Source organism: Pelecanus crispus, chromosome 2, assembly GCF_030463565.1.
Source record: "Pelecanus crispus isolate bPelCri1 chromosome 2, bPelCri1.pri, whole genome shotgun sequence".
Classification (NCBI taxonomy): Eukaryota; Metazoa; Chordata; class Aves; order Pelecaniformes; family Pelecanidae; genus Pelecanus; species Pelecanus crispus.
In genome coordinates, this window is record NC_134644.1 from 156013490 (window position 1) to 156025814 (window position 12325).

The window sequence follows — 12325 nt, forward strand, 5'->3', positions numbered from 1 at the left end:
CTTAGAAACAGCTGGTGACTTTCCATGTTCTTCTCTTTAATTGTTTTGTAGTCCAGACTATTGATCAATTATTTACTCATTCTAATTGGCAGATTTTAACTGTGGTTTTGGAGAATTCAGATGGTAATTGTATAGTTAAGTCCTTCAGAACCCATGATACTATATTTTTATTACTAACTGGGTAATATAACCAGTATTTTAAGTATATTTGCAAGCAATCTTTTAATACTAAATTAGTCTTGTTACAAGTAAAAGATAAGATGTTAAGCCAGATAATCTACAATACATTAAACAAGAGTTTGAGAAACAAATACTCTTCAGGTGTTCTGATACATTAGTTTACTGGCTGTTTGAAGGAATGAACTCTTTTGATATTGAAACAAGTTACCATTTCAACAGATATTTTTGGAAGGTTTGTTTTTTTTTTCCTCCTGGAGTGATCATGAATAGTTTCTCTCTATTTATTAATTTAAGAGTTAGGAAAGAAATTCACCTCTGTGAAACTCCACTGCTTTAGATGATGCTTTTACCTCATTAATGAGAAATTCAGATGTGCAGGCTAATACTCTCCTAATTTCATTCTTCCCTAACTAATTAGTTGAATTCCATTGCAATAAAAAATACCACATTTCTGACAATACCTCACTTTATTGTCATGCCTTGCTCCTTTCTGGTCTCACTGCTATATCACAGCCATTTTCCAGCTCTTCTCTGTTCAATTCTTACCCTAGCTTGCCAGCTTCTCTTTGTAATTAAGGCCATCCTACTTCAGTATTTAAATTTTCTGCTCAGTACAAATCCCTCTCTATCTTTTCCTATTGCAGTTAAACTTCTCCTGCAAAGCTCTCTCTGCATTTTTTTTCATTTTACATTGCACTCCCCTTTGTATCTATAACATAGGCTTTGTCCTGAACTGTCCAAATAACAGTTGTTTGTCCCTTAAAAAATCAGTAGTGTCTATTTCTAGCTTTTCAAAATGTTTCTCTTCTTTCCAAATAAATGTTAAGTCCTGTAAATCTTCACATTGAATACACAGTGGGGAAAAGCATGGTAGTCTTGTGAGTAGGGACTGTTAGGAGTTGCCAAATCTGGTAGTCCATGAGAGGTGAGGCTGCTGCAGCTCCATGTCTCCAGGTCCAGCCAGTAGCAAGGATGAGCATGTGTTCCCAATAGGCACGCCTACCCGCAATGCATGTGTATGTATGCACACAGATGGCCACACAGAGCAACACAGACAAAATGAAAGCAGCAAAAATGGCCTGATCCTGTTCTCCTTTCTGGCTGATCAAGATAAAAATCAGTAATGGAAAATATATATGTATAGATAATATGTTTTCATCCAGTAGCTGGCCTTGGACTTTTGCCCAGCAGCTGGCCCCTGGATCCGCCAGGAGTCCCCAGTTGTCTCATGCACAAATGTACGAGTGGGTCTTTCCAGTAGCGGGTCCAGGCCTATGGACCCACCAGAAGCTGTCAGACTCTTGGCTTCTCTGGTAATCTGCTTGCACCATGGTCCCTCCAGAAGCCAGCTCTTACATCCTCTGGTGTCTTCAGAGACCTATGGCCTCTCTGATATCTGGCTCCCAAACTTATTCTACTCTCTGGCTAGTCTGGCCTGATGCTCACTAGTGGAATACCTGCACGCGCACACGCACACACACACAATGCACACACAGTCTGGTCTCTCCAGCTGCTGCACCATGGCACGGACACACATGCATACAGAATAGAGAGCCCTCAGCCAGTTAGAAATGGAGTTTAATAAGAAGGCAAGACAGACTGCAGCATGGTCAGACAAGTGTGCTGGCCGGTTTATGTGAAACTGGCTCCTTTTATCCCTCTTTTCCTCTATTTTACATGCTTGTTCCTCCTCAAAGCACCTTAACCCTTCCTTTTCCCCACCTTTGGTACCTCCTTTGGTACCTCTCGCATAATCCCAGAATGCTCTTCCCAGCATCCCATAATGAGCCCCGTCCCACAGGGCGGGGACTGCCCAGTCTGTGCAGTGACCCAGAGAGCAGCCCCGTGGTGCTGGGTCTCATCCAGCTGGTGGGATTGACGCTCTCTGGGACAGCCCTGGGGGGGCCAGGCCAGGGGCTTGTGTCTCTGACTGGGGCACTGGGGCTGCCCCACTGCCCTCCGCCTCAGTGGTCCTCTGTGTGAGGGGCGGGGGAAGCGAGCCTTGCATCCCATTCATCATGTAAGAGCAAATTTTCACTAGCAAGTTCTCCATCATCCATATAGCAGATTTAAACTCAGTGAAGGAAGACTCAAACAGCTAGCATTATGGCTTTCTGTGCAAGGCAAGTGCTAAATTCAATCCTGTTCTGAGATCTTGGGCTTTGTTGTTGTATTTCATTTCATTGGGTTATTCAGACATCACACATAGTACAGAAATAAATTTCACATGTTGAGAGTGATTTTTAGGATATAATTTCTGGAGATAGCTTTCTTTTTATTGTACATGCACTAAATACTGTGCCTGAAATATGATTAAAACCCATAATATACCACAACCACAATTAAGGTCTGTTCCTAATTAACTCCTAATTTGAAACAATGGATGAATAGATGCATGTGATCCTTTTCATGCTACATATATGTGGTTTTAATCCCTCAAGAATGTGAGAGAAGATTCTGCAAAAATGTAATCATGCTTGCAAATACCTCTCTTTAAGACTTTATACTTTTTGTGCTATTTCATTGTGGCAGCAACAATGGTCTTTTATAAATGTATATATTTTTATATATGCAGTTAACTGTTTCTCTTTGCAGTAACATGTTCTATTAAAACAATCTGAAATTTTATATTTTTGAATTACAACTGCTGGCTTCTATTTTTCTACTTTGTCCTGTACTTAACAAGGAAAATGCAATATCCAATGTAAGCTTATAACAAAAAAATACATATTTTAAAATTATCTGAGCAAATAATCATGCCAGTGTAGTGCAAAATATTTAGATAGCTAAATTTGCTTAAATTATTTTCACTTCAAGCATGTAGACTTTCTGCAAATATTATAGCAAAGACCTTAATTTACTCTTTCTACATTCTCTTATGAGTAATAAAATTAATGTGGTGATACATGTGAAAACTAAATTTGAGCTAACACTTTGAAATAGAGAAAGAGTATGTGTTATCAGTGTTCATAAAATCTATCAGCATAACTTTGGTTCTGAATATTTACTAGTAAAAAAGCACCTACATAACATGAGTAGCATCCAGCCCTCTCTGGGAGGTTTGTATCTCTGATCTTACTAATTTCCACATGTGGTTTACTGATTGAGCTGACACACTCCAGCATAGAAATTCTAAAAAGTAATTAAAATTATGAAGAAAACCAAAACTGCAATCTGATTAATTAAAAGGTGCTAAAAAAAATTGCTAGGATAGTTATACAGTAGTGTAAGCCTCTTAAATATTTGACAATTAAGAAAATTGTTCAGGAGGGGAATAGGGATTAAAATTTCTAAAATTAAAGAAAAAAAAATCACAGAAAATGCAACTCAAGAAATTATACAATTATGCTCTCAGAATATTATTTCAGGGACATTCCAGCAAAAAGTTTCTGTGTGTACTGGGGTTTTGTTTTATCTGTTTTCCCCGGTGTGAAACTGCACTTGCAGAACCATCTCTATCACACCATCTAATGGGTTTACAGTTAACTTTCAGTAAGTGTTTTCTGATGTCAATGTATTATAAATTTTTCTGCAATAATGTACCTAGAGCTCCTGTTGGAGAAAGTGTAAATCTTGTAAGGTAACTTTCAAAAGTAGGATAAAGAGCAATTTGAACACATACGATAGCTGTGCAAATTGACAGTTTTTATTCATTATCTTTGAAAAAGTTTCAGGACAGTGAAAGGTAGCTTTTCTCAGTAGACAATTCAATGATTGTTAGACTTCTATTTGGTCATAATATTTACAGTGTTTGGCTTCACTTCCATCTGAAAGATTTTACCTTTCTATTATACAGTAGTTTTAATATTGCTCCAGTGGTGCTTATGAAATTGGCATTAGTCATAGTTGTGAAAGACTAAGTCAACAACCACCTAACTGGTCATGATGGTTAAATTACATCCTATCATAAATTTAATTTGGGCCTTTTTATTTGCATGCCTACACAAGGTTAATTCAATTGATACTGATCCACCTAGGTGCAGGGTGCTGCTGACAGGATGATAGCATGTGACCTGGGAGGGTATGTCCTGGTGATGAGCTCATTGATAGGGCCAGGATGCAGCTTGCCAGTTGCTTTTGTACAGTTTCTAAACATATGTTAGGAAGGAGTCAGGAAGACATGATGTCATTGGACCTGCGGCAACTGCAGGCATGTTGATACCTGGATGTTTGGTCTGTCACCTTTGTATGTGTACATCTCCCCTGCCCCATCCCTCTGAATGAAGGGTGGGTTTCATTTGTGTGGTGTGATCAGGACAACTGGTTTTGTTTCTTGTCCTGCTCCGGCTGCAGTTATCAAGTTCATCAGTTATCCCCAACAGCCAGCAAATTATTACATCATTTGCCTGCCTCATTATCCCTTTGTTGTTCCTTGACTTTTTTTTTGCCACACTTGTATCTGTCCCTCTCTGTCCCATGAGCATACAACCTGCTCCCATTTACTCTTTCCCCTTTGATCCCAGCTTTGCTACATCTGCACCCAAATTTGATTTTTCTGACACCGCTACCTGGATGACCTTGGCAATGCACATCATTACTGGCACAGTTACCCTGCTGCTGCTGGCCTTGGGCAATTGCACTCCTTGAGGGACCCCAGTGCTCCCCCCAGGGGTCTGTGAGGCTCAGCGCTTTCCCACGTAACTCCCATTAAACACCTGTGAGGTCCAGATGTCTTTTGCTGTGCTGTCTGCGACTGTTACCTGTCATGTCCAGCTGCTTTCTATGTCCTGCTGAGTCAGCTTAACCTCAGGCAGCACCTGGTCAGTGATCAAATGACATGCCTGCAGCCTAACAGTTCAGTCCTGGGATCTTCTACATTAAATATTACTGTACCATTACTTTATAAATAAATATAATGATTCCTGATACAGTTTAAATGCCGGAGGTAAAAAACTGTCATGCTTTCCTTTCATTTAGTAGATTTCTTTCCTATTGATAATCACAAACTACTGTTTCCTTTTTTTCAATAAGATAACACTTTCTTGCGGGGGGAGACAGTGCACTACCTTTCCATTGTGTTCTAAAAATCCTGCAAACAACAATTGCTGTCTGGCACACTGTGTTGAAGTGCCACCTCTCTCAAGAGCATGGTCACGTGCTGGAGGGCTCTATATCTTTGACACTGAGACCCCAGAAGCCTCTCCTGAGACATGTATTTCAAAGCAGGAATCTTTTCTTTTAAAACAGGCAGTAAAGGTGTTACTTTTTATATAACAGCCTACTGGTGCAAACCCTCTGCAGGGAGAAGAGCTTCCTTCAGCATAAGGGAGTTAAAATCAAAACACAAGCCCCAATCTCAAAGGCTTTAAACTATGCTGGGGTTGCAATCTGCTTTTGTGTCTGAGTTTTGCAGAAAAGAAGTCAAGCTTTACAGGGCAAGAGTAGGTTTGTAGAACTGATTGACTATTCTAGTGTTTCAGACACTCATTGTTCTCAGCTCGTAGGACTCATTCTCTAGTTACATTAAATAGTATCTGGATGACATGCAGCAATAGTGCAGGGAAGCGTGTTGTCTTTCTCATCTCCCTCTCCTTCATTTCACCTAGGCTTCACAAGGACATTACCCTTGCAGGGTGCTTTTCCCTTAATCTGTTTCCTCACTCCCAGTTGCTTGGAAAATACGCATTTTGGAAATATAGGTGTAGGAGGGTTTGGAAGTCAGTCACTTTTGTCTTTCATAGGAAAGTCTTATAATCACTAGGTTACCACTTCAGAGAGATGAATAGCAGCTGCTCTCCCTCCAGTTGTTTCAGAATAGACAGAGGTCATAACTATATTTTATGAGAGATTTAATTTTCTACATTTGTATCTGAGTGTACATGTGTTTTGATCATGTTCTGAGAAATGCCTGGGTTCCTCTGGATCAGAAAGGAGATAATCACCAGGCTGCTTAGCCTGGAGTACTTCTGAGTTGGTACATAGTTAAAACTCCAGGGAGCAATAACTTCAAGCAGGGAGGCATCCATCTACTCAGATATGTCCTGTATTATACAAAGCAGCTAAGCAGGAGCTTTTGATATTGAAGTAATTAGTTTAAGGACCTCAATTCTACCTAATCCCTGCTTGGAAACTTAATGCGTTTATTTAAGTTTGCCCAGTACGTCTATTAAAATGTCTGATTTGCTATCAACATTTCTGAGATTTTGTCAAGACTGCTACAACACACAACAAAAGCAAAGACTATGATATAAGATAAGAGAATGTATAAATGCTGCTGTTAATGACTGAGAAATAGTACATGAGACACTGGAAAGGAAAAATAACCTTTAATTAGAACAGTTAAAAAATTTTATCTGATATTCAATAAAAGATTGTTCAAAGTGCATTAACAACATAAAGCCAGCTGCCAAGTGTATATGGTAGCTGGGAGAGCATATTGTGGGAGTGCAAAGTTTTGCTTTGCTCACTAATTAGTAATTTAAGAAAAGGAGAGGAGCAACCTTAGACTGAATTAATTAGGAATACATGGAACTGTGTGCCAAGAACCAGCATTAATAAAAAAAATATTCTGGAATAGTGGTAGGCATTAGAAAATTAGTGCAGTGCAGTATTATATATCAAGGCTTACAATGATCAGTGAACATCTAATGGGAACTCTTTTACCAGATGAAGCCCTGAGAGGAGTAGCCAACCTGAGAGGGTTCACTGCAATACCTTCTTGCTATGCGTTTTTATAGTACATGACCTCACAGAGCACTGTAGTAGAACAAAAATGTTTATTAATTTATTTACTGATGTCAGTGAAGATCATCAATAAGCTGTTCCTGTAGAGCACAAGAAATCTTACTCTCCATAGTCAATCTTGAGATAGTTTATTGATCACAGTTCACCAAGTAATAGGAGAGAGAGCAGAGTTTGTGTAAAGGATGATGCATTTCTTCATCCCTTTGCTTAAACTTCTAGTGAAGCCCATTTTATTACCTCAGTGGAATAACTAGTTCAAGACAGATACTTTTTTGTACAGTTGTTGAATATACCTATGTCAGACAATATCAAGTCTGCAGAGGTATTAAGCTTAAAGTTTTCAGTGTCCTTACTCTCCTAAATCAAACTGCTCTGTTGCATTTGGGGACTGCTTGAATGATAACAACCCATAATTGCTATAACCTACAATGTAGCAAGCTACAGGTCTTTACAATTTCTGATACACTGTTTGTACTCAGATTTGCTAAGTAACCCTCAGTTATCTTGCATATCTCAAGAGAATTTTTTCTCTAGGGTAGCTAGAATTAAGGTCTCGAGGGTAACATTTATGCCCAAGAGGTATTTTGGTCTGAGGAAAATTTCTAACCATGTTATATGGTTGTGAGTTGTGTGTTTCTTGCCACAAGATGTCCTGACTAGTGCCTTTTCCCTGGGCAACAGAGCTGTTCTGGAATACATAAAGGTGTGTGTGATACAAGAAAAATATCTCAGAATATACCCCCACCCCCCCAGATTTTCACAATATTTTTAAAAATGTGACCTATTTTGCTAGATAATTTTTCTCTTTTTTGGGGGGTTTGTTTTTTATTTTTTTCAGATTGTTTTCCATTCATTATTTCCATTTTCATATTTGCATTTTCTAATTCTAGACTTCTCTAAGAAAATTTCTGAACTTCAAAAATAGTCACAATTTTATTGTTGCAGTTATTAAGAAAGTGAATGTATTAAATAGGAAAACTGTTAATCAAACTCCAAACTTTCTATCCATAAATTTTCATTAATTTAGGAATTAAGAATAAGAGTTACAGCTCAGGTGCTTCATTTTATCACTCCTGTCTAAGGGATGGTTTATGGACAGGTTATACCCAGTGAACACATGACTCGAGTCCTTCAAGGGGGATGATCAGCAACAATGGGGTGGTTGTTCCTGGCCTAAGAAGAGCCTAAAATTTTAGATATCCTGTATACTGACCTGCTGAGCTACTGGCTCAGGGTGAGAGTTTCTTGACAGTTTTTCATGTTATGTCAAAGCGAAGTACCTCACTTCCACTGCACAAAGTGAAATGTTTCAGTTCAGGGATATCAAAAACTTTTAATTGAAAATGCTGCAAACTGTATTTAACATCTGACCAAAAAAATTGTTACAGAATCAGCTCTCACTATGATAGCTTGTAGTTGCACAGTAATAGACAATAAACCCTTATATCTTCTATAACCCTAGTATCTTCTGCATTATAAGCAGAGATTAATAAAGATGAAAAATTGTATATAAATAATAACAATTATCATTTGATTGTGTGAGTCATAAAAGACCAGGGAAGCTCAAACACATAGTTAAATTTCTCCCAGTTATTTTGTGTTACTTTTCATAGTAAAGTCTTCATTTTTTATTGAAGTACATCTAAAAAAAATGAAGAGCTAGAGGAGCATCTCTGAATTTGCAGAAGAGGCTGGATGGACACTTATTAATTCAATAGCTATGAGTTTTGGTCACTCTTGCCAAATAAGTGAAACCTTCTTTGCGACTCATTGTTTGCTGGAAGGGTAAGAACCTGTCCCTTGAGGGAACTCTTGCATGAGGTGGTTATGAAAAATGCCAGAAACTAGCTCCCAATTTTTTACATAGACTGTGTTCTGCATTGCACAAATTAGATAAATAATCATCCTTCCAGAAAAGGATATTTCTATTTAGGAAAAATAGAAATGCAAAAAAATGGTTTTTTTTCCCTCTGTTTCTTTCTAGATTCCATAAATCTAACTCTTCATTATTACCAACAGCAAAGAGTTCTGAACATGTCAGAAAAAATAGGTTGGATATGTTTTTAAAATTTTACCACTTCATTTCAGTGAAACTACTCATTAATTCAAATCATATTCGGTTTATCCAAAATTACATTTTTTCAATCATTATTGACTCACTGAAAAAAGTTCATTTAACTTTAAAGTCAAGTACTAGTTCTAAAATATGTTTTGAAATATATATTACCAGATGTTTACACAGGTGTGTAGACAGTCAATATCAGTGTGAAATCAGTTGTGCATTAAGGACCTACACTGGAGGAACACAGTTACACCATCTGTGAGGCTGTTCTACTTCAGATTACACATCTGAAGATGCTGAGCTAAACCTAAAACTGAGAAGCTTTAAAAGTCACCAACTTTTTTCCTCTTCATCTTTTCACCTGTTCATAAGTCCTTTAAGTTACGGATGAGAGACTTCAGAACTTTTTATGCTAGTGTGTTCTTCTGTGATGTTAAAAATATAATTTAAGATTTTGAAGGTAAGAGAAAAATGTTTACTTCTCTGGTGTATTGTACTTAACTTCTTGTATTGTTGAAATTAAGTAATCAATGATTTTGTCAAACTATCCGGTAGCCTTGTGTTGTCTTAGTAGTAGATCAATAGGAAAACTTTCTTTTGGTTAAAATTTATGAAATAATTTTGATATGTAAATAGAGTTTCAATTCTGTTGTGAGAGTCAGAGGTAGTTAACTACAAATTTCAGAAGAAGATTTACCACTCTGTTTAGTGGATTCCTTCTCAATGATACATGTTCTGTATGGCCTTGCCTTCCTTGTGGTGTGAAGGCCATACAATATGGAACTCTGAAAAACCTTTGATTTGAGCTGCATATTAGCATACAAGATGCATGGACAATATCAGGAAAGTCATGCTGTTAAGACATCTGTTGTTAAATTAAAGTTATTTTAGTGATATCTAACAGCTCCCCTGAACCAGAGATAAGAAACTGTCAGAGTTTCTGCTAAACATTTATTGATAGATTTCAAAGGATTATAACTCATTTCTTTGGCATCCCTGAAACTCCCAGAACTGAAACTAATTAAAGAAATTTTCCAGTGAAGTTTGCTTGGAGAAAATAAAATAAAATCTTCTGTGTCTGTTCAGATAGTTTAAGAAGAGAAGTCCTAATTTATTCCAACCTTTCATGCTGAATGGGATTTTTTTGATAGATTGGAGGTATTTTCACTTTACTGTATAGCAACATCAATATTGGCAGAGTTACTATACATTTACTGTGTAAGAGAGTGGGTTTTCCTCTATGTTGTGGAAAGGATGCACAAGCATTTAAAGGTTGTTTTGATTATTTGAAGACAACTATTAAGCAAATAAATCTATTTCCTTGTTCTATGATTCATACTATTACGTTGCATTTTTAAAGGAACAAAATTCTTTCATCCATTTTAAGAAGAACTTTCTTTTTCTTAATAATCCTAAACTTACCATTTTCATGGGATACTAAAAAAGAAAGAAAAACAAGTCCAGCAAAATGAAACAGGAGTTTTACATTTCTTTGAAGAACTGTAGGAGGAAGGTAAATGAGAAATTTTATGAATCATCATGAACAATCAACATAACAGTCATTCAAAACTTAAAGAACGAGAGTGCTCTTTTTTTGTCCTGACATAGCACACCACATCTTGTACTACACACTAAATGGGTCATGTGCACGTCTGTAGAAATATAAAAAGGCCTGGCTATGTCTTATTCCTCCTACATGACACCATTTTTTATAGACCTTTTATGGGAAACCAGAACTGTGAGAAATTCTTTGAGCCCTTATGTTGCCTGTTGAGTCTAAAAAATTATCACAGTCTCTTACATCAAGGGAAATTTGTTAGTAAAGGGTAGAACATTTCAACCTCCATTTTCAAAGATTTTTTTTTTGAAAACAATATTTCAAAGAATTATTTTATTACATACCAAATGCAAAACTCAAATGAACTTGCATTTCTGAGCATTGAAACTTCTTTCACAGAAATTGTCTTACTTATTGTGCTAGGCGTTCAATGACCTAAGATTTGCTTTCTTCTTTTCCTCTTAATTTTTCTCTTGCATTGGTTATTTTATGTGACCAAACACCTTTCATATCTTTTCTATTCAGCCTAAACTTTCAGTTCTATTTTACAACTGGATTTTGTACAAATGATTCATAACTTTTATGTTTTCAAAATGTATAGCTTAAGCCTAAAAGGAACCTATGATACATCTGCTATGTGGATATACCAACTATGTTCTTATTGGAATCAATGGAATTATTCATTTCCATATGTCGCACAGGTATAACTGAGCCAAATTTCTAGAAAATAAGATTTATGCAGGGGATCAAGTAGAATTCTGTTGAGAATTAAGGGGATTTTTGTGCGTGAATAAAATATCACAATTTGTGTTGAGTCTGTTGAACTGAAATTTGGAACTTATCTTTTTGGCTAAGCAAGGACAAAATATTGCTAAAAAAGTGATTATGGGGAGAAGAGACATATATTTACAATTGCAGTCTTATTTTATTGAAGTCATACACTTCATGGTTTATGTCTTGAAATTACATTAATGTAATGAAAAACATATGCAGTATAGGGGTGCATGGTAAAACAAACACTGGTTTGTCACAGCAGAAGTGTTTCTTTCTAACAGTGTGAAGTTATTGCAAAGATTAATGATAAAAAATGGTACAATAGAGTCGATGTAATAACATTAATCAAACGCCAGATCTCTCACTTCCTGAAGTCTCTCCTACTTCCTATGAATTGCCTTCCTGTTGTGGTTTAGCCCCAGCCAGCAACTAAGCACCACACAGCCGCTCGCTCACTCCCCCTGCCCCGATGGGATGGGGGAGAGAATCAGAGGAGTAAGAATGAGAAAAACTCCTGGGTTGAGATAAGAACAGTTTAATAGTTGAAATAAAGTAAAATAGTAATGCTAATAGTAACAGTATAACAATGATAATAATAATAATGATACACGAAGCAAGTGATGCACAATGCAATTGCTCACCACCCACCGACCGATACCCAGACAGTTCCCGAGCAGCGATCGCTGCTCCCCGGCCAATCCCCCCACCCCCCCAGTTTCTATACTGAGCATGACGTCATATGGTATGGAATAGCCCTTGGGGCAGTTTGGATCAACTCTTCTGGCTGTGCCCCCTCCCAGTTTCTTGTGCACCTGGCAGAGCATGGGAAGCTGAAAAAGTCCTTGACTAGCATAAGCAGTACTTAGCAACAACTAAAAACATCAGCATGTTATCAACATTCTTCTCCTATTAAATCCAAAACACAGCACTATGCCGGCTGCTAGGAAGAAAATTAACTCTATCCCAGCTGAAACCAGGACACTTCCCTAGGACAAATATCCCATACTGGTAATATTGCTTTTATTAATATTTGTGGGTCATATAACAATCTATTCCTGGACTATAGC